Source organism: Nyctibius grandis (assembly GCF_013368605.1).
Source record: "Nyctibius grandis isolate bNycGra1 chromosome W unlocalized genomic scaffold, bNycGra1.pri SUPER_W_unloc_2, whole genome shotgun sequence".
Lineage (NCBI taxonomy): Eukaryota > Metazoa > Chordata > Aves > Nyctibiiformes > Nyctibiidae > Nyctibius > Nyctibius grandis.
In genome coordinates this window covers 309,353-328,810 of record NW_027167473.1, presented here as the reverse complement: position 1 = coordinate 328,810, position 19,458 = coordinate 309,353, and the positions used below count along the sequence as shown (strand labels likewise).

Sequence of the window (19,458 nt, the reverse complement as noted above, 5' to 3'; positions counted from 1 at the left end):
ACCCCCTGGAATCGAACTACTGACTATATGTTGATGATTTCTGAGCCACGGGGTGGTGTGGGGATCTGTCCCCTTCCTTTTGAGCATTGTCTCAGAAATCGTAAACCACGTGCTCGGGCGACATCTTATGGCGGCTGCCTGGAATGCCTGAGCCTGGCAACGTAAGATGGCGCAATAAGCTAGGCGCCCGCCCTCCACCCGCCTCCGGATGTGTGTCTCCGGTGACAGCCTGGCAAGGGGCCAATCCTACGGCGCAGGAACCGGACATGTCCCGCCTTCGGATCTGTGATTGGTGCGAACTGTTGACTGACGGCTCCCAGTCACATGACTCTGCCGAAAAACTCTATAAAAGAGGCTGGATCGCTCGGACACGCGGGACCCTCACCGCCATCTTCCAAGTAGGAAGGAAGTATTTCCCGCGGGATGCCGCTGGATCTCAGGGTGGTGAATATTTTCTTTTTTTTTCTCTTTCAACTGTTTTCTCTGTTTCTTTCTTTCTTTTACCTCTCTCTCTCTCTTTTCCTTGAATATTGAGTTGCCTCAGTGTTGGACCTAATAAAGTCAGAGCCAAGTTTGTTGATACCGTGCCTCGGTTGTGCTTTGTCCGAACTCAAGGATCACGAATCTTTAATATTTCGGGTCAGGATTTTTTGGGGGTGCTTTACCTACAGGCAGGTTAAGCATACCGGGTGTTCGCATTGAACCAGGCACGCCGCACGTGGGCTGCACTGGAATTATTTATATTTTTCGCGGGCCCTGCGCGCGGGCTGTCTGCATTGAACCAGGCACGCCGCACGTGGGCTGCACTGGAATTACTAATTAGGCGGGTCTCTCTCTCTCTCCCTCTCTCTCTCGGGGAGCAGGGGAGGCGGACGGGGATTGTCTGCATTTTATTTCTAGATTTGCTCCTTTTTGACTAATTAGGCGGGTCTCTCTCTCTCCCTCTCTCTCTCTCGGGGGGGGCGGACGGGGGGGGGGGGCTGTCTGCATTTTATTTCTAAATTTGCTTTGGAGGCGGACCTTAAATCCGGAACCTGACAGTGTCGCACCCCGCAGAGGGTGCTGCTGCTCTGCCGGAAAGCCCAGGCTGGCCAAACGCATGCGGCTTGACTCAGCCGCGTCTGAGCTGCGCGGTTTGGTGTTGGTGATGTCTCCTCCTCCTTATTCAGGCTCCTCTGCTATGCTTTGGGGAGGTGGAAGCAGCAAGGGCAGCAGCAATTCTCCTTTCAGTGCTTCTCATCTGCCCTACCCAGGGCTCCTGCGATGCTCTGGATATTTTCTGTCTTTGCTTTTGCCATGCTTCACAGCTCTGCCTTGGCTAAGGATGTAGTTGGAGCAGTTTTCTGTTAACTGCCGCCTCTGTTGGCATCGTGGTAACCGGCAGGGAGGCAGTAGCAGAGCTCTCACCTTGCCAGTGTGTGGTCTCTTTACCCCCAAATCACTCTTAGCTTCTTCCTTCCTAGGGAGAATGCTGGCAGTACAGCTCTTCTTGGTGCTGCTTTAATATCTTGCACAGGAAATAATTTCACTTGCCGCTTGAAATGCAGCCTCTAGGATTTCTGTGGCTTCTGGGGAGCCACAGGCAGTCTTGCTCTTAGCTTCCCTCTCTCTTACCTCCCCATTTTGCTGAGTGCTTGTGGAATTAACTATCGGGGGGCAACTTACTGAAATGATTGGAGGCACACTTATTGAGAGTAAAGTTATATCCACATATTACAGAACTAAGAAAGCATCTAGGGTGGGACGTGGTAACGGTTCCCCAGGCAACCTGACCTGCATTCTCAGATGTTCAGCGCCACAGGAGCTTGGTGTGCTAACTCTGAGGGAACGGAGGGTGGAACGGTGTGGAGATAACAGTGGCCAGGCTCTGTGCTAACGAGGCAGGTATGGGAACTCGATGGTACCTCGTAGCAGATAAATCACATAGCTACTGTCAAATGAGAGATAATACCCCGTTCCACCCAGAATGTTGGTCACTGAGCCAGCGATTGTGGTGAAATCGTGTCCTGTGGATGAACTTTGCTCATTATAATACCAAAACACACCTCCATCCCAAAAGCTACCTGCCTCCCTCTACCCCTGAGCATGCTCTCTGAATTTTTCTTAGCCTGTGCCTTTAAAATCAAAGCGAGAGAATTTTGCACCAATCAATAATAAAGGTATGTATGACTAGAGTCACTCAAGCTCCACCTAAAACATAGGAAAACAGTATAAAAAAACCCTTAAGAAAGAGGCAAGTGGGGGGAGATACCATCACTGAGAAGTCAGGGAGACATCACTACAGACTTCTGGGAGCAGTCGATGGGCTGAACCTCTCTTCCCCACCCATAGGGACACCTTTGGGTAAGATTCGTACACTTGGCTATACCAGGTGCTTTCAAGGGAAACTTAGAAATCAAGCTTGTATTTGTAATCATATTAGTAGCACTATATAGTCATCCTGCAACATATATATGTTCATAGGTACCTAAGTGTGCTTTGCAGACAGTGTATTCATCACCAGCATTCTAAAAGAATCTGTATCTATTGCTCAAACAAATTACCTTAACTGGGAAACTGGTCGCGAGGCTTTTATTTCGGTGGGCGCACCCAGATTTATGGCATAATCTGGAACCGTGTTAGTTCATTGACCGCGACTGGGCCCTGCACTATGAGTGCATCTGGACCCATGTTAGTTCAGCATATTAGCTGTTGAACGCAGCCGGACTGATAGTGCCGATTTTGGCCTATTTCAGCCAGAATCCAAGGTGTCAAATCGGGCATCACTCAGAGGCTAAGCTTAGCTGCCCCCAGCCCCTCTAATATCTGAGGACAGACTGTAATGCAAGGGGGTTTAGCTTCTGCCAAATTAGCCCTCCTAAATGCAACAGTGCTCTTGCCAGAAGCTGCTCCCTGGGGTGGCAGTCCTGGCTCCTTGGAGCTTGGCTGTGATGCCAGCCTGAGAAGGAGGCGAGGTGAGTGTCCGTGCAGGAGTGGGAGAGGCGAACAGAGAGGCTCCCTGTGTCCACAAGCATTGGGGATGGGCGAGGACGCCATGGTCAGTGTCGTCTGCTCCTACAATGACCTGAGCCGCAAGCTGTGCAACCTGAAGGGCCCATCACTGACAGTGACGGCTGTGCAGGGCATCCATCCAGCCCTCCTGTACACGGATGTGAGTGTCCCCAGGCACAGCCCATGTGTGGGGATCTGTGAGGAGCTGGGGGGAGGCCCTGGGCTGAGGGGGGACAGAGAGAATTAGTCACTCTGCTTTTGTGGCTCCTGAGAGCTCTTGGGGTGATGTCATGCCTCTTCTTTGCTGTCCCATCCCTGGGGCTGGCTGTGCACAAGTTGGCCAAGCTCTCCATGCTGGGGGGGTTGCTGGAGAGGGGGGTTTGGGGTGAGGGGGTGTGTGGTGCCCCAGGGTTTCTGCTCCCTGTTCTCAGTCCCTGTGCGGCTGTTCTCTCCCAGGTCTTCCCTCCCATTTCCATGAAGCCGACTTATTCCTTCTATACCCGAATCAGGACCAAGCACTTGCTGCTTCCCTTGGAGGAGAAGCCCTGCCTGGCCTACATAGCCCCTTTGAAGAGTAAGCGGGGAGAGATGTGAGCGGGAGATGATTTGGTGGGGGAAGCAGAGGCACATGGTGGTGCTGGCTCTGTTACTGCTGCATTGGTGTGCTACAGGCAGGAGCAGAGCCCCAGCTCCTCCTGCTCTCCTGCCGTAACCTCTAGTCCCAGACACCCCCATCCAACACCTCATTTCTGCGTGAGGCTCACTGGCCTCCTGCTGACCCTTTGTCCCCAGTCATCAGCCACATGGAAGGCAGTGGCCAGTGGCCTCAGGACAAAGAAGCCATCAAGTGCATCAAGGCAGCTTTCCACCTCCAGTTGGGTGAGCTCCTCCAGCAGCAGCACCAGCTAGTTTGCAGACCTGCAGTCACCCACACCAATGTGTACAAGGTGGGGGGGGTGACGGGGACCTTCAGACCTGACTTGTTACCAAGGAGGCAGGCAGGGGGCTTTGGCAGTGGTCCCACTGGACAAAACCAGGATTTGGATGGTGGGCCTAGGAGAGAGCATAATGAGACTGTGCTGATGCCAGGATGCTGCTGTTGTGTCCCTGAGGTGCAGCATAGCACACCAGCCTGCTTATGTTACCACCAAGCCTGACTTAACCTCCTGCTCCCATCTCAGGACAGCTAGCTTTTCCATCTCCAAGTAGCCTACTACCAGGATCTTGAAGAAAGTGGTCATCCCGGAAGGGATGCTGAAGTATCAGGACACAGAGGAGTCTCGGCAGCTGGAGCTGGAGACGTTGCATCTGCCCTATCTAACCAGCTCCCTGCACAGGTAGGCCAGGTAGGGGACATTGCTGGAAGCCAGTGTGGAAGTGCCCTTGGATGATGGAGGGTGATGGTGGGGAGAGAAGCTCACTGTGGGAAGTGGCCCTTCAGCTCACCTTGTGAGAGGCTCTGTGGGAGGATGGAGGGACGAATGTGGGTGGGGGCAGCACTGGTTGTCCCTGTCTTCACATCTGAGGTCACTGGTATGGGGAGACAAGTACCAAAGAGCAGCATGGTTAGAGAGGAGCATGTGGCAGCATTTCCCCTTTGTTCCCCCAAAATCTCAACACCCACAGACAGTGCCCTGTGCTCATGATGCTGCACACATATTCCTGGCAGATTTTTGCACCTCTCTTCTCTCCTGCTTAATGCCAAAAGGGCGTTTTGGGTCCTGGGATGTGTGGGTTGAGCAGTGGCTTGTCTCCCTCCTCGCAGGCTCCAGCAGCACCCTGTCTTTGGCAGCACTTGCTGGCTGGCCAAGTGCTGGGTCAGCACCCAGCTCCTGAGCGACAACCTCTCTGAGGAGTGTGTGGACCTCCTTGTGGCATTTCTCTTCCTTCACCTGGCCCCTGTGATGGACAGAGTATGTATGCCTTAAACAACTTGTTTTACAACTCTGGCTGGAGGAGGGGAGGGGTGCTGCAGAGGCAGAGCAGTACCTTTGTTATGCCTTGAAGGACTTGTCTTGCAACTGGCTGGAGGAAGAGATAAGGGCTTGGGGGCAGGGGGGGGGGGGGTGTGCAGAAAAATACCTTTGCTGTGCCTTAAACAACTTGTTTTACAACTCTGGCCGGAGGAAGAGATAAGTCCTGTGGAGGCAGGACGGTATCTTTTCCTTAGGGGCCAGCCTACACGTGCAACATCTTTGCAACATGAAGGCATCAACCACGCTTATGCAGAAGCGGGGTCATACAGTGGACACAACAACTGTGGGGGATTATGATCACCAGAGACCCCTGGGGGGACCACCGACTGATTTCCAGAATGCTCTGACTACAAATGCGCAGACGTTCCAATTAGCATGAGAAGCCAGTGGAGGGGGGAGACAAGAGGGATGGCACCACCCTCTCCTATCTTGCATGCAAATGACCTAAAGTATTTAGAACATCCCACTTGGGGCACCAGCATGTGCTCGCATGCCACCTGAAGACCAACCGACTCTACAAACAACTTATGTCACAGGATCCGAGGGTGGTGATAACTCTCTCTCTCATGTCTTCTATCCTCTTTCTCTTTTTCTCTCTTTTCTCCGTTGCTTAAGAAACCTAAGACACTTACGGCCATGCTGCTTTCCCTGTACTAACAAATTGTTCTTAATTGCATACCAATTATTTGGTGTCATTTCACCTTGATTTACTCCAAGGGATCCACGAACCAGTTGCAACCAGGTTGTAACACCCCCTTCATGCTGCCCAGGTGAGGATGAGGATGCCCAGGCTGGCCTGATGGGGCTTTAGTGCCTTTTTCCTGGGATGGAGGAGGGATGGGATGCTGCTAGGGCAGGAGGTGCTGGGAGGGTGCACAGCAGTGAGTGTGAGGCCCCTGTGCTGCCAAAACGCTGTCCCAAGCCCTGTTGGGAGCAGCTTGCCAGAGGAGATGGAGATGCTCGGTGTTGCAGGGCTGTGGCTTCCCCTGACCAGTGCGCTGTAGAGCCAGGTGGGAAGCAGGTATGGATGGAAGAAAGCATCATCGTGGCCTGTGGGTGCTGGTGGCACAACCGCAGGGTGTCCTGTGCCTTCTTGAGGACTGGTGGGGCCCCTTGTCCTGGGGGTGACGGCTGGAAGAAGCAGGGGCGAGGGCTGCGTAGTGGCTACCAGCGTGCTGGGGCTCCTGGGTTCCCCGGGAGGGATGTTATGGTGGTGCTGGCGGCTGCAGCCTCCCTTCCTCCTGGAGAGGACTCCCAAGGGAAGGGTGAGAAGTTGGATCTCGGTGATGATGCTTTGCTGCTTCTGGTCTTGCTGAAATCTGTGACGAGCCTGGGCGGTGTTGGATATGGTGGTGTCTTTGAAGCCCTCTGCTCCTTTGTAGCTGGCATTTTTGCTTGAGGCTTTTCCCTGGCTCTTGGGGGCCAAACTTTCATTTGTGCTGGGAGAGCAGTCAGGCTCTTGAACAGGAAGCAACAAAGCCTCCTGCGCCGTGTCTGCTTTGAGAGTCCCACTGAGCCACTCAGAACATGGGGATGATCTGTTAGTCCCTGATTTCAAAATCTGCAAGGGAAAAGGGCTGCAGTTCTACAGGTTTTGTTACCTCCTGAGCATTGAGGATTTCCTGGTAAAGGTCTCTGGTTTCCAAAGGAGCACGTTGGTGCATCCAAGCAGACCTGCAGTCCTCCCCTCTTCCTTGTGTTTTGTCTGTTGATAGTCTTTCGGATACTTGCCATCTTTCTCCAGGAGCCAGAAGAGACCACGGAATTGTCTTGGCTTTGGGTGGTTGTAGAGGGGTTTCTGGAGGAGAATGGTCATGTAATGAGCCAGAAGTATGAGAGTATGGAGTGAGGGCCTAGCTGCGTGACAAGAGTCATGTAGTTAGTGTCATTGAACTGACCTTGGAGAGAAGAGATGAGGAAAAACAGCAGTTGAGCAAACAAGAATTGAGGGAGTAGCCGAGGGGAGCCAAACACGGAGGAGAAGAAACAAGAACTGATGGAGCCAATCAAGAAAGGACCAGTGGCAGAGCAGTAACCAATCAACACATCAAAGAAGAGTGTGCTTGAAGTGTGGACAGTAATATTAACCAATAGCAATGCACATGCTTACAGCCAGGGAAAGTACAAATGTATAAAAGGGACAGCCTGTGCTTAATAAAGCGTCTTCACTTTGATTCACATTGGATTGTGTGGAGTCCTGTTTCTTCTCCTCAGATGGTGACCCCGACGTGATACTGATTTAGTAAATCGATGGCAAGTTTGGGGAATAGCCCAGAAGGAGGTGCACCGGCTGGAGTACGGCTCAGCGGGACTGAAGACCGGGGCGGGCCGGAGGACGACTTGCAAGAAAAGAAAAGTATGTTGCAATGGGACACCCAGTGAGGTGAGCAGCCGGGGGAAAAAGGAGATGGGCCAAAATATTTCTAAAGAAGGAAGTGCGATAGTAAGGCTTCTCCTACATATCCTCTCGAAGAGAGGGGTGAAATACGATGAGCATTTGCTCCGGAGACTATTGATGTAAATAATTGGTGAAAATAATTGTAAATAATGGTGTAAAAAGAATAATTTGCCAGCTATGACGCAGACTGCTTTCGAAGTTAGTACGTGCCAAAGCGCTGGAACTTCTCTGTTTGTGGCTGCCTCAAGGAGGGACAAGATCGCCACTGTGTCGTTGATGACATGGAGATTAGTTATAGACTCACTGGAGCAATTGAAGGAGGACAGAGAGGCAAAGGCGGCGGCTGAGGCGGCTACAGCTCCTTTCACAGTGACTTTGCCCTCCGTGCCGCCAGAGCTCCCCCCCACCGCCCAGAGAACAGCAGCAGAACATTGATCCTTCTACTGTCCCGTTACCCGAATCTGAGACTGAGCCACCCTTAATAGACCTTTCTGAAGAGGTGGAAGCGGGACATAGTTGCTGCAGAGCCCGAGGGTCGGGAAAGTCAGGCGGTAGCATGGAGGAGTTATTCACGCTGCAGCCAGTCCAGGTTACTGTGTCTGGCCCGGACCTGGCCAGGTTCTGGAGAAAATGAAGAGAGCACGCACTTGCGGACGGTGATTTCGGGGCCGCGGCTGCTATGGGTGGCGGGCTATTGGCTTGCCCAGTATATCGAGGGGACGGAAGCAGCCCACCAGAATGGGAGCCATTCAACTGGGGAGTGATTTGCCTTAGACAAACAAATAAAAAACGGGGCTGCTAAAGAAGCGTTGTTGTTACAGTTAGCGAAGGACAACGCAAACGAGGACTGCAGGAAAATTATTGCAGGGATGGCAAATCGTAACCCCACCTTAACCGAGCTCATGGATGCTTGCGGGAAAGTAGGAACCACCACATTTCAGATGGAGCATTTAGCAAAAACATTTGCGGCAGCAGTTAAGGTAGTTCATCATTGTTATACATGCGGGCAAGAAGGTCACTTTAAGAAAAACTGCCTTAAGAAGTCGAAGCTGAGTGGGAGAGGTAACTCTGTTTTGATGTGTCATCGCTGTGGGAAGCTGGGGCATTTTGTGAAGCAGTGCAGGTCTAAGTATAATGCTCAAGGTCAGCTGATAACAACCAGCTGCAGAGTGCAGGGAAACTGGAGAAAGAACGCGGGAAGGAACAGTGTGCTGACACAAATGAATCTTCCCAACCAGTTCCAGGCCTAAGCAGTCAACTCGCAGCCCGAACCGCAGGGAGCGCAGGACTGGATGTTACCACAGCAACTGCAATCACAATAGAGAATAGCAGAGTGCATAAGGTTCCACTGAATGCCGTGGGACCCATTGGAAATGGGCTAAGTGCACTATTACTCAGACATCCTAGTGTAACCTTGCAAGGTCTATTTGTTTTACCAGGAGTTATTGATGCAGACTATACATTTTGGTTATTGATCTGAAAGATTGTTTTTTCACCATCCCTTTACATGAAACTGACAAATGCTAATTTGCTTTTTCAATACCTAGTAGGAACAACATGGCGCCTTGTCAACGATATCAGTGGACGGTATTACTGCAAGGCATGAAAAACAATCCCACAATATGTCAATGGTATGCAACAGAAAAAGGTACATCGTGTGGATTTAGAGACACCAGTAAGTTTATATGTAGCCATTGCCTACGATCATCCCATGGGATTACTGGGCCAGTGGAATGAGTGCTGGCAGGATCCGCTACACGTTCTAGAGTGGCTGTTTTTATCCGTTCAACCACGAAAACCAGTGAGCACTGTTGGGTTCCGGATTTAAGGTCCGCCTCCAAAGCAAATTTAGAAATAAAATGCAGACAGCCCCCCCCCCCCCCCGTCCGCCCCCCCCCCCGAGAGAGAGGGAAAGACAGAGACCCGCCTAATTAGTCAAAAAGGAGCAAATCTAGAAATAAAATGCAGACAATCCCCGTCCGCCTCCCCTGCTCCCCGAGAGAGAGAGGGAGAGAGAGAGGTAAAAGAAAGAAAGAAACAGAGAAAACAGTTGAAAGAGAAAAAAAAAGAAAATATTCACCACCCTGAGATCCAGCGGCGTCCCGCGGGAAATACCCCCTTCCTACTTGGAAGATGGCGGTGAGGGTCCCGCGTGTTGAAGTGATCCAGCCTCTTTTATAGAGTTTTTCGGCAGAGTCATGTGACTGGGAGCCGTCAGTCAACAGTTCGCACCAATCACAGGTCTGAAGGCGGGACATGTCCGGTTCCTGCGCCGTAGGATTGGCCCCTTGCCAGGCTGTCACCGGAGACACACATCCGGAGGCGGGTGGAGGGCGGGCGCCTAGCTTATTGCGCCATCTTACGTTGCCAGGCTCAGGCATTCCAGGCAGCCGCCATAAGATGTTGCCCGAGGACGTGGTTTACGATTTCTGAGACAATGCTCAAAAGGAAGGGCCAGATTCCCACACCACCCCGTGGCTCAGAAATCATCAACATATAGTCAGTAGTTCGATTCCAGGGGGTGTAGAAAAGTTCGATTCCAGGGGGTGTAGAAAAGTTAGGACAGAAAAAGATAACAGGTTAAAAGAAGGAAAAGGGAAGAGACAAGGAAATGTAGAAAGGTAAGGATAGAAAAAGATAATAGGTTTTGAAGAAAAACAAGGGAAGAGTAAAGCATACAAGGAAATAAAGATAAGTCCAATGACTTGTGATTGGTATCATTCTAATAAACAGAATGAGTCACCTCTTCTTCTTTACAGAAGTCTAACAACAACAATATCATCAATAATGATAAATAGCTTTTGATAAAGTTATAGTGCAACTATAACATGTAAACAAAATGAGAAAAAGTTATACAGTGTAAACACATTTCCATTATCATCAATTTTCAGGAAACAATTACAGTCATTTAACTTTGGCACAAACTCCTTCTTCTGTTAGCAGGTACTCGAGAACCAGCCAATCTTGATTGGCTCTCGAGCATCGCTGATTGGTTCATTGGTGTTTCAGGTTGCGGGTCCATAATACTCAATAATTCGTTGGGGATCATATAATTTGATTCCCAGTTCTTAGCTGCCAATTTTGAGAAGTATGAAGCATATCATCCCAATATACCATACCCCAGTCCAATTTTTTGGTAGTATTTTGAATGCATGGTGCCCGCAAAACCAATAACGATCTTTCAGGGTTCGCATCCCATTTGCAAAGGACTTGGCCATGATCTGGCAGGGCGGTAGTCCTTTGACTCAGATGGTTCCCAGGCCAAAGGGGTTCCCTGTCACACCACAGTTAATGCAATTAATTTAATTCCATCCCCATTTGCATTACCATGCTCCTGCTCATTGTTTCCAAACACAATTTGTACCTAATATTTCCCCAAAGTGAGTGTAATCAGTGGGGGACCAGAAAATCTTCTCCCACCAGGGACTGATTGTAGCACCCTCCCTTTTGGGTGTAACTAATACAATAGTGACCAGGAGCAGGGTGTTGCATAGGCCAAGATGAGGGTGATTCTTTTCACAATCCACTCATGAGCAAGAGAAATGGAGATCCACAATCAACTTTTCAGACCAAATGGTCCGCCACACACCCAGCAATTAATAAGCTTAAAAGCTTGAGTAACCAATTTTCCCAACAACAAGAACTCATTTTCCCCATGTTAAACCTGAGAACAAGGAAGCAAGGTTCTCGCTGGGTAGGCTTTGAACAGTATAGGCGAGACAACATACAACTGCCCAAAACAATTTGTCAATGGTGATAAAGGCATATTACAAAGATTATTAAGGCTATACAATTTAAAACTATACATTCAATCAAAACTTCCATTAAATGTTGCTTTCTTCTTCTGCTTCTCTGAACTTCTATCTTCCGACCTGCAAAGGAACAGAAAAAGAAACTTCTCGGTCCTCTTAGTGAAAGGACCGGGTGAGGTTTTGGTTAACCATTGTCTGGTGGAATAAGCTGGGGTCTTGGGAGTGAGCAAAACCATTCTTTTAAGGCTTGGGTTATGCTTTCCCCAGCGACAGGCCAGCCCCGAGCCCGAGCCTTACAGTAAAGATCCTTGGCTCCCATATGTCCTCGTCTGATATGCAGCCACTCCAATAATCTCTCCCAATTTTCTATTACTGGTTCATTTTGTAAGGGAGCTGGACGAGACAATTCACCTGCTCCACCATTCCATCGACCAGCCAGACCATCACCGCCCTGATGAGAGGCCACCCAGGCTATGGCAAAATTCCCTCGTTTGGCAATTCTTAAAATGTCCTGCCACTTTTCCTTTTGCCATACCGGTATCTGGTTGACTTCCCACCCATTTTTCTCCCAGAAAGGAAGCCACTCGGTGCACTCCTTGGAGACAGTGAGAGAGTCAGTGTAGATGTAGACAGGAGAAGAAGATTGAGCCTCATGTTGGAAAACACTCCAAACAGCAATTAATTCACCCACTTGTGCACTACCTTCACTTTCTGTTATGATTTTCTCATCAGTCTGAGCTTGTAAAGCAGCGGCTCGATACTTCCACACTTTTCCCTCACGTTTGGCTGAGGCATCAGTGAGCCCGGTATTTGGTAATTGCTTGGAAAATGGAAGCACTACTTGTATGACAGGAGGTGGGAGGTTATTCTCATGATCTGGAGAGAATTCCTCCTGTATAGCTAGTTTTTTAGGTGTGCCTTCTGATACGTTAAAGATGCTACAATAATGTTCAATTTGTGCATGCCATTTCTGTACAGAAGCTCGTTGTGCCACCCCGTCAGGGGGAGGGGTCCCTGCTATTTCCTTAAAGGGGCCTCTGAGAATGATTTGTTGCTGACGAATGGTGTGCTCAGCCACTAGTAGTGCTAAGCTTACCACAAATAATTCTATTATCCACAACACTCTCCTTCGAGATGTACTATCTCTCTTTAAATTTACCAGGTTTGGGCGAGAGGGCCTCGCTAGAGGACACTTTGCCTCCATACGCCTCACATTTTTAGGTCCTGATTTCACTGGACCATATTTTCGCCCATAGTTAATCAATTCCTGAGCTACTTCCCCCCACGTCCACACCTTTTGTCCTGGGGTACGGCGATCTGGGGTTAAAACTCCAGTTAAAGCAGCTGCCACCCGTGCACTCTGAGGGGTATTTCTGATAGTACCTTGCAATTGAATTCCTAAGGGTTTCAATGAATCAGGCAAACCTCTAATCAGGGGAGTCATCCTCTCAGGATCTACCGGTATCATCATTGGGGATTCCTGCCTAAGCTTCAATTCCCGATCATACATCATTTGCAAACAAGCCGCCTTGTGCACATTCTCCACAAGCTGATCCACCGAGCCTGTAAGCGCAAGAGGATCTCCCCTCTCCAAGGGATTCAAACCTCCAGCCCAATAAGCTGCTCGCTGAGTGAGAGACCAAGGGGCTCTATTATCACCAGTAGTCAAAAACACTCCAGGTCCCCAATATCCCTCAGCTTCTCTTTCACTCAACAGAATCTGATCACCACCAGTTAACGACACTCTCCACACATACTCGTTCTCAGACTCCTTTGAACTGCGTGAAAATTCCCTTTTCAACTTAGCCAATTCAGTTGCTGTGTACGGCACCTCCTTAGTAACCATCTTAGGATTATGGTCCTCACTATCCTCATAAGCATATTCGACCTTAACCAGCGGTCGAAGGGGTTGCGTAGGACCCTGCGGTAAATCGCATCGTGTCCTCGCTTCCTCTGGTTCCCCCTTGCGGTACAAACCATCCCCTTTGTGATCATCACCAGGGGACGGGGCTGCATCAGCTGCCTGTGCACGACTCTGTCGCCCCCTGCAGTCACAAGTACGTAAGTTCTCCACAAAAGCCTCCTGCAAACACCTTATGTTCTCCCGCTCATTCTCTACTTCATCCTGCAGAGTTTTAACCCTTTCCTCCAATTCACAGTTTCTTTCCTCTAAAGTTACCAACCGATCTTGCAACAACCGCACCAAAAGCTCTTTTGCCTGCGGCGTCTGTGCCGAGTCCTCCAACTCCTGCTCTTGCGTTACATCAAATGCACTCATAATTGCACCCATTCTCTCTAAGTTATTGATACCTTCCGAAAACTCAAGGATCCTGCCGACTACGCCAATTTATAAATGTCGGGTTCCGGATTTAAGGTCCGCCTCCAAAGCAAATTTAGAAATAAAATGCAGACAGCCCCCACCCCGTCTGCCCCCCCCCCCGAGAGAGAGAGAGGGAAAGAGAGAGACCCGCCTAATTAGTCAAAAAGGAGCAAATCTAGAAATAAAATGCAGACAATCCCCGTCCGCCTCCCCTGCTCCCCGAGAGAGAGAGGGAGAGAGAGAGGTAAAAGAAAGAAAGAAACAGAGAAAACAGTTGAAAGAGAAAGAAAAAGAAAATATTCACCACCCTGAGATCCAGCGGCGTCCCGCGGGAAATACCCCCTTCCTACTTGGAAGATGGCGGTGAGGGTCCCGCGTGTTGAAGTGATCCAGCCTCTTTTATAGAGTTTTTCGGCAGAGTCATGTGACTGGGAGCCGTCAGTCAACAGTTCGCACCAATCACAGGTCTGAAGGCGGGACATGTCCGGTTCCTGCGCCGTAGGATTGGCCCCTTGCCAGGCTGTCACCGGAGACACGCATCCGGAGGCGGGTGGAGGGCGGGCGCCTAGCTTATTGCGCCATCTTACATTGCCAGGCTCAGGCATTCCAGGCAGCCGCCATAAGATGTTGCCCGAGGACGTGGTTTACGATTTCTGAGACAATGCTCAAAAGGAAGGGCCAGATTCCCACAAGCACTCAGATTGAGCTGATATCGAAAACAATCACGAAAGAACGCACAGGATGCGTTCAACTCATGGGCCGAGACCCCAGTCAACTGATAATTCCCAGTGAACGCGATTATGTAAGCTGGTGTATGGCAAACAGTTTACCATTTCAATTGGCCCTGGAAGGATTTGAAGGGCAGGTATCTTATCATCTTCCCAGTCACAGATTATTACAAATTCATTCAGAGTTACCAGTGATTCAAAAGCCGCTGGCAGCAGATAACCCAGTACAAGGCCCCACGGTCTTTACTGACGGCTCTGGAAAATCGGGAAAAGCAGTAGTTGCCTGGTATGACGGAAGGCAATGGCAGGAATTGGTGCATTTAGTACAGGGATCACCTCAATTGGTTGAACTTAGTGCTGCCATTGTTGCTTTTAAAACATTTTCGCATTGTGCTGTAAACATTGTTATGGACTCTGCTTATGTAGCAGACATTGCGCAGCGTGTTGATTGTGCGCTGCTCAAAGAGGTAAACTCAGAACAATTATTTTCGTTGCTAAAAATGCTATGGACTGTAGTGCACCGACGTATGCATAGGTATTATATCTTGCATATTTGCAGCCACACTGGTCTGCCAGGATTCATATGTGAAGGGAACGCGCGTGCCAACACCCTCGCAGCCCCCGCTTGGACCCCTCCAGTGCCAGACCTAGTTCGTCAAGCGTTTCTGTCTCACCAGTTTTTTCACCAAGGGGCTCGGGCGTTAGTCCGTCAATTCAAGATCTCTTTTGCAGACGCGAAATCTATCACCGCCGCTTGTCCGGAGTGTCAACGCCTAGGACCCGGATGGGTGTTTCCACACGGGGTTAGCCCGCGCGGCTGCCAAGCCTTGGACCTGAGGCCAACGGACATAACACACATACTACAGGCCAGGCCATTGTGGAACGAGTGCACCACACTCTCATTTTTTGTCTTTGCAGGGAGGCGATCCTCTTGTCAGGGCAAAGGTTTTAGCACGAGACCTGCAAAGGGGAAAGTGGACAGGCCCATGGGATTTAATTACCTGGGGACGTGGGTATGCTTGTGTCTCCACAGACGCAGGGCCATGGTGGTTTCCCACCAGGTGTGTTAAGCCTGCTTTGGATCCTGGAGCTGACAAGAGGACACCAGCCGATAGTCCTTCCGCTGACACCGTGGAAGGGGAGTCATGTTGGAGTTGGGAGACGGTCCCGGAGTAACGACACAGTCTCAATATGAGTATGGAGGTTCTCCTTTATTCCTTGATCACACAGAGTTTATATAAGCAATGAGTAGAGCACATGCTGATCACGCACTACTGTTAGCGTTCTGATTGGCTTATGCTAAAAAGCTATATCTTGCAGGTGCAGCATTCTTTCTTATTTTTCAACTTCCCCCATATCTTGTTGGTCTCATAGCCAAGGCCCTTGTTCTGTATTATGATTGGCTAGTTCATCACCACCCCATTACCACCCCCTGGACATGCCTGGACATAGCTCGTTCAGTAGCTCGTTCCCACCATTGTCCTGTGGGAACCCCACAGAGTCACAACGTTTGGGTGACTCTGATGCGGAGCCTGAACCAGACTCAGTTTCGTGCCTCCTTAGCTCAGCCTGAATAACCCTTTCATACATGTCTAGTGGGGGTCCCCTTAAATGGATCTGAAAGCAAAAATTACCAAAGGGTTTATTCCTAATTTGTGGGGATAGGGCTTGGCCAAGGTTGCCCAGTAAGAAGGTGGGAGGTCCGTGTACCATAAGCAAATTAAGTCTACTAATGCCTACGCAAAAAGTCATACTAACCATACTAACCTACATAAGGCCAGGCAAAATTTAGCTTGCTGGGTTGCAAAAAGAGCTAACCAAACTTCTAGAGTTTTAGAAGCATTAGCCAACGATGTAGATAGTATTCTACATGCTACCTTACAAAATAGAGCTGCTATAGACTTTTTATTACTAGCGCACGGTCATGGATGTCAGGATTTTGATGGGATGTGTTGCATGGATCTGAACGCTCCCTCCAAGTCAATTCTTAAGCAGATCAAAGAGCTCATGGATGCCACACAGAAAATACGGGAACAGCATGGGTTCCTGGATGACTGGTTGGCTAATCTGGGAATTGGAGGGTGGCTGGTCGGATTGATTAAAATGCTATTAATGGGATTGTTCGTGATTTGTATTATCATGCTTGTATTACCGTGTTTATTCTCCTGCTTGCAAAGGGCCCTGCAGCGGATGATAAACACGGCCTTTCTGGCTCAAGAAAAGAAAGGGGGAATTGTAGAGGGGTTTCTGGAGGAGAATGGTCATGTAATGAGACAGAAGTATGAGAGTATGGAGTGAGGGCCTAGCTGCGTGACAAGAGTCATGTAGTTAGTGTCAACAAGCCGACCTTGGAGAGAAGAGATGAAGAAAAACAGCAGTTGAGCAAACAAGAATTGAGGGAGTAGCCGAGGGGAGCTGAACACGGAGGAGAAGAAACAAGAACTGATGGAGCCAATTAAGAAAGGACCAGTGGCAGAGCAGTAACCAATCAACACATCAAAGAAGAGTGTGCTTGAAGTGTGGACACTAATATTAACCAATAGCAATGCACATGCTTACAGCCAGGGAAAGTACAAATGTATAAAAGGGACAGCTTATGCTTAATAAAGCATCTTCACTTTGATTCACATTGGATTGTGTGGAGTCCTGTTTCTTCTCCTCAGGTGGCGATGGGGTGGGGGAGATAGCAACACAGCTTTTAAAGCTGATTTGTAAGAAAAGGTAAAGCTGCTTGGGAGTGGTGTGGGCAATGCCAGAGGGAGCAGCTGTTTCTGTGGGTTTCAGCACTCCCTCAACTTTTTCTTCTTTGAGAGAGAGAATTGGGTTTTGCAAACTGATATTTTTCTACCCTCCAGCTTTTTTTAATGAACATAATCAGAAGTGGTTTTTGGCCAAAGAGCTATTTTTTTTCCCTCTCACGTGACAGGAAAAAACTCCAAAAAGTAGAAAACTCTTTGGGTACAAACTCTGTCATTAGCTTATAATGTGAGTTCCCAGCCCATATCAGTCCCAGTGCCTGCCATGTCTTGAGCCATGTCTGGGCTCACCTAGGTGGGTTTAGAGCAAAGGTCCATCTAGCCCTGCATCCTGTCTCCAAAACTTCGCACAGGCGAATGTTGAGGGAAGCATGAGAGCAGAGCAAGCCCGTGGCAATGGAGCTCTGGTTGCACGTGGATGTGCGATCAGAGGGGGGGAGCGGATAAAATCCTGTAGTACTGTTCTTTTCTGGGCTGCAATACATGGATGGGCAAGGAGACTGGAGGGCTGCAGATGGGGCAGAGCATCTCACTCGTCTGCCTTCTCCAGATGCTGACTGCACAGAGATCAAGAACAAGTTTGTGGCTGCTCGCTCTTGCCTTCCTGTCGTGTTCATTGCCACCCCCAAAGACCAGTGGAGCTCCATGTGGACCGAAGAGCGACCTTCAGCGCAGGTGAGCTGGGCACTCTGTCCTTGCCCTGCAGTGGCTGCAGGCTTGGGGCAGTTCCCTGCTCCCAGTGCTGGAGCCAGCTCCAATGGCCCTGTGGGTGAGTGGGGTCCCTACTACATCCAGGAATGCTGAGTTTCACCTTCTGGCTTTATTCCCTCCCCAGATCCTGCAGTGCCTTCTCATGCTGGCCTCAGAGTCTCTCCAGGCCCTGGAGGAGCAGCTCATGGACCCGTTCAACAGCCAGGATGTGAAGGTAACCCCTTCACAAGGGTTTTCAGGCTCTGGCAAAGCATACTGGTCTTCAGTGATGATCGCTGAAATGCGTTAGTAGGATTCAGACTGTGGCCACATGTGGTTGCCCCAGGATAAAGAGCAGCAAGGATGGGAGCTGGGAGGCTGGTGCCCTGCTGTGCTAACCCACTTCTGGGGGACCCAGCTCTGGATAGCAACTTGGGGTGAAATATCATTGACTGAGGAAAATTTATTTTGTATTTTCTGGTTTTCTTGGGGCACAAGCAATCCTTCAGTGTTCCCGTGTGGAATTGGTTGCATGTCTGTCTGGAGCAAATGGTGCCTCTGGGAGACTCTGTCTTGGTGTAATTGTGCAAATCTGGCTTGTGTGCTCAAGTCTTACCAAGCCCAGGGTGCCAGAGGTTTTGGTAGGATGCTAACAGGTACTTTAGGAAGATGTTATTTTGCTTTGAGCAGAGGAGCAAGGCCATATGTAGTTTAACCCTCTTCATTTTTTCTTTTAAGTTAAAACATCCATTACTCAAATGGACCTGGGAGATGCAGACACAGTTATTTGCCCTTTGAAAAGAGATAGATACGTGTGCTTTGGAGGGGAGCTTGTTGGTGTACCAAGTAGTGACTTAGCCAATTGAAGCTGAGAGGACTCAAAGCCAAACAGTGGTTAGATATGACAGACTCGCATTAGAAAAAAAACAACATAGAGTGATTTGTTTTTTTTTTCCTGCCTAGGCAATATACAAAGGAGTTACTGACATTGCTTTCAGTTCTGCTGCATTTTGTGCTGGAAGTATGACAGGGGTGAGATCTACTTGAGGCGGGAGCAGTGTGTGTTACTGGGCTGTGAAGGGGTGAGATGCTGTATACATGAGATGTGGCCAGTGTGCTGCAGTTGCAGTGCAGACCCAAGACTGAAACCCAAGAGGTGCAGTGGGAGCTGGGGGTGGTTAGCTCCCGAAACAAGCTGTTGCCTGTCCATAGCATCCTCCCAACCCCTTGACTCAGCCTCCTTGGTCCTCCTTCCCCCTCCCCTCCTCTTGGCCATTGCAGCGGGTTCCTTTCTCATCCCTAGGGTGTCCCTCTGGTCCATACCAGCATCCTTCCAGGCCTGCGACATTCCTTAGGGATAAACATGGGATGCTGTTTCTAGGGCTGCTAATCTGTTTGTAAGCAAAGCGTGGGGATGGGAGGAGGGAAAAGCCTTTCCAGTGCAACTTGGAGCTGCCTCCTCTTCCCATGTTTTTTTTGTCTGCATTTGGGTCGTTTGGGGACATGCTTGCTCTCATGCGGATGCAGACATGGGCTTGTGAGGTCTGTTTCTTTGCTCCCAGAGGGGTACAATAAGCCATGGACTTGGTCATCTGGGTGGGAAAGGGGGTCTGTGTGGACCAGATCTGGGACTTGGTGCTGGTCACTGATGTTCTTCATGTGTGTTCTCCCCAGCCTGGCTATAAACCATCTCCAAGCAGTGGGTTTTCTGCCAGCACCAAGTTGGGCGGTGTCCCACGCCTCTGTTCATGTCTCCACATCATTTATTCCACAAAAATGTACACATAGTTTTAGGGTTTTTTTTTCCATTTTAATACAGCTGCATCCACAGTGCCAGATCCTGCCTG

General features: G+C 49.7%; 1 pseudogene; it reads left to right on the top strand.

Annotated features, from left to right (window-relative positions):
- LOC137677140 (nucleolar protein 6-like) overlaps positions 1-19,458 on the top strand; it is a 61,209-nt pseudogene that overhangs the window by 22,607 nt on the left and 19,144 nt on the right.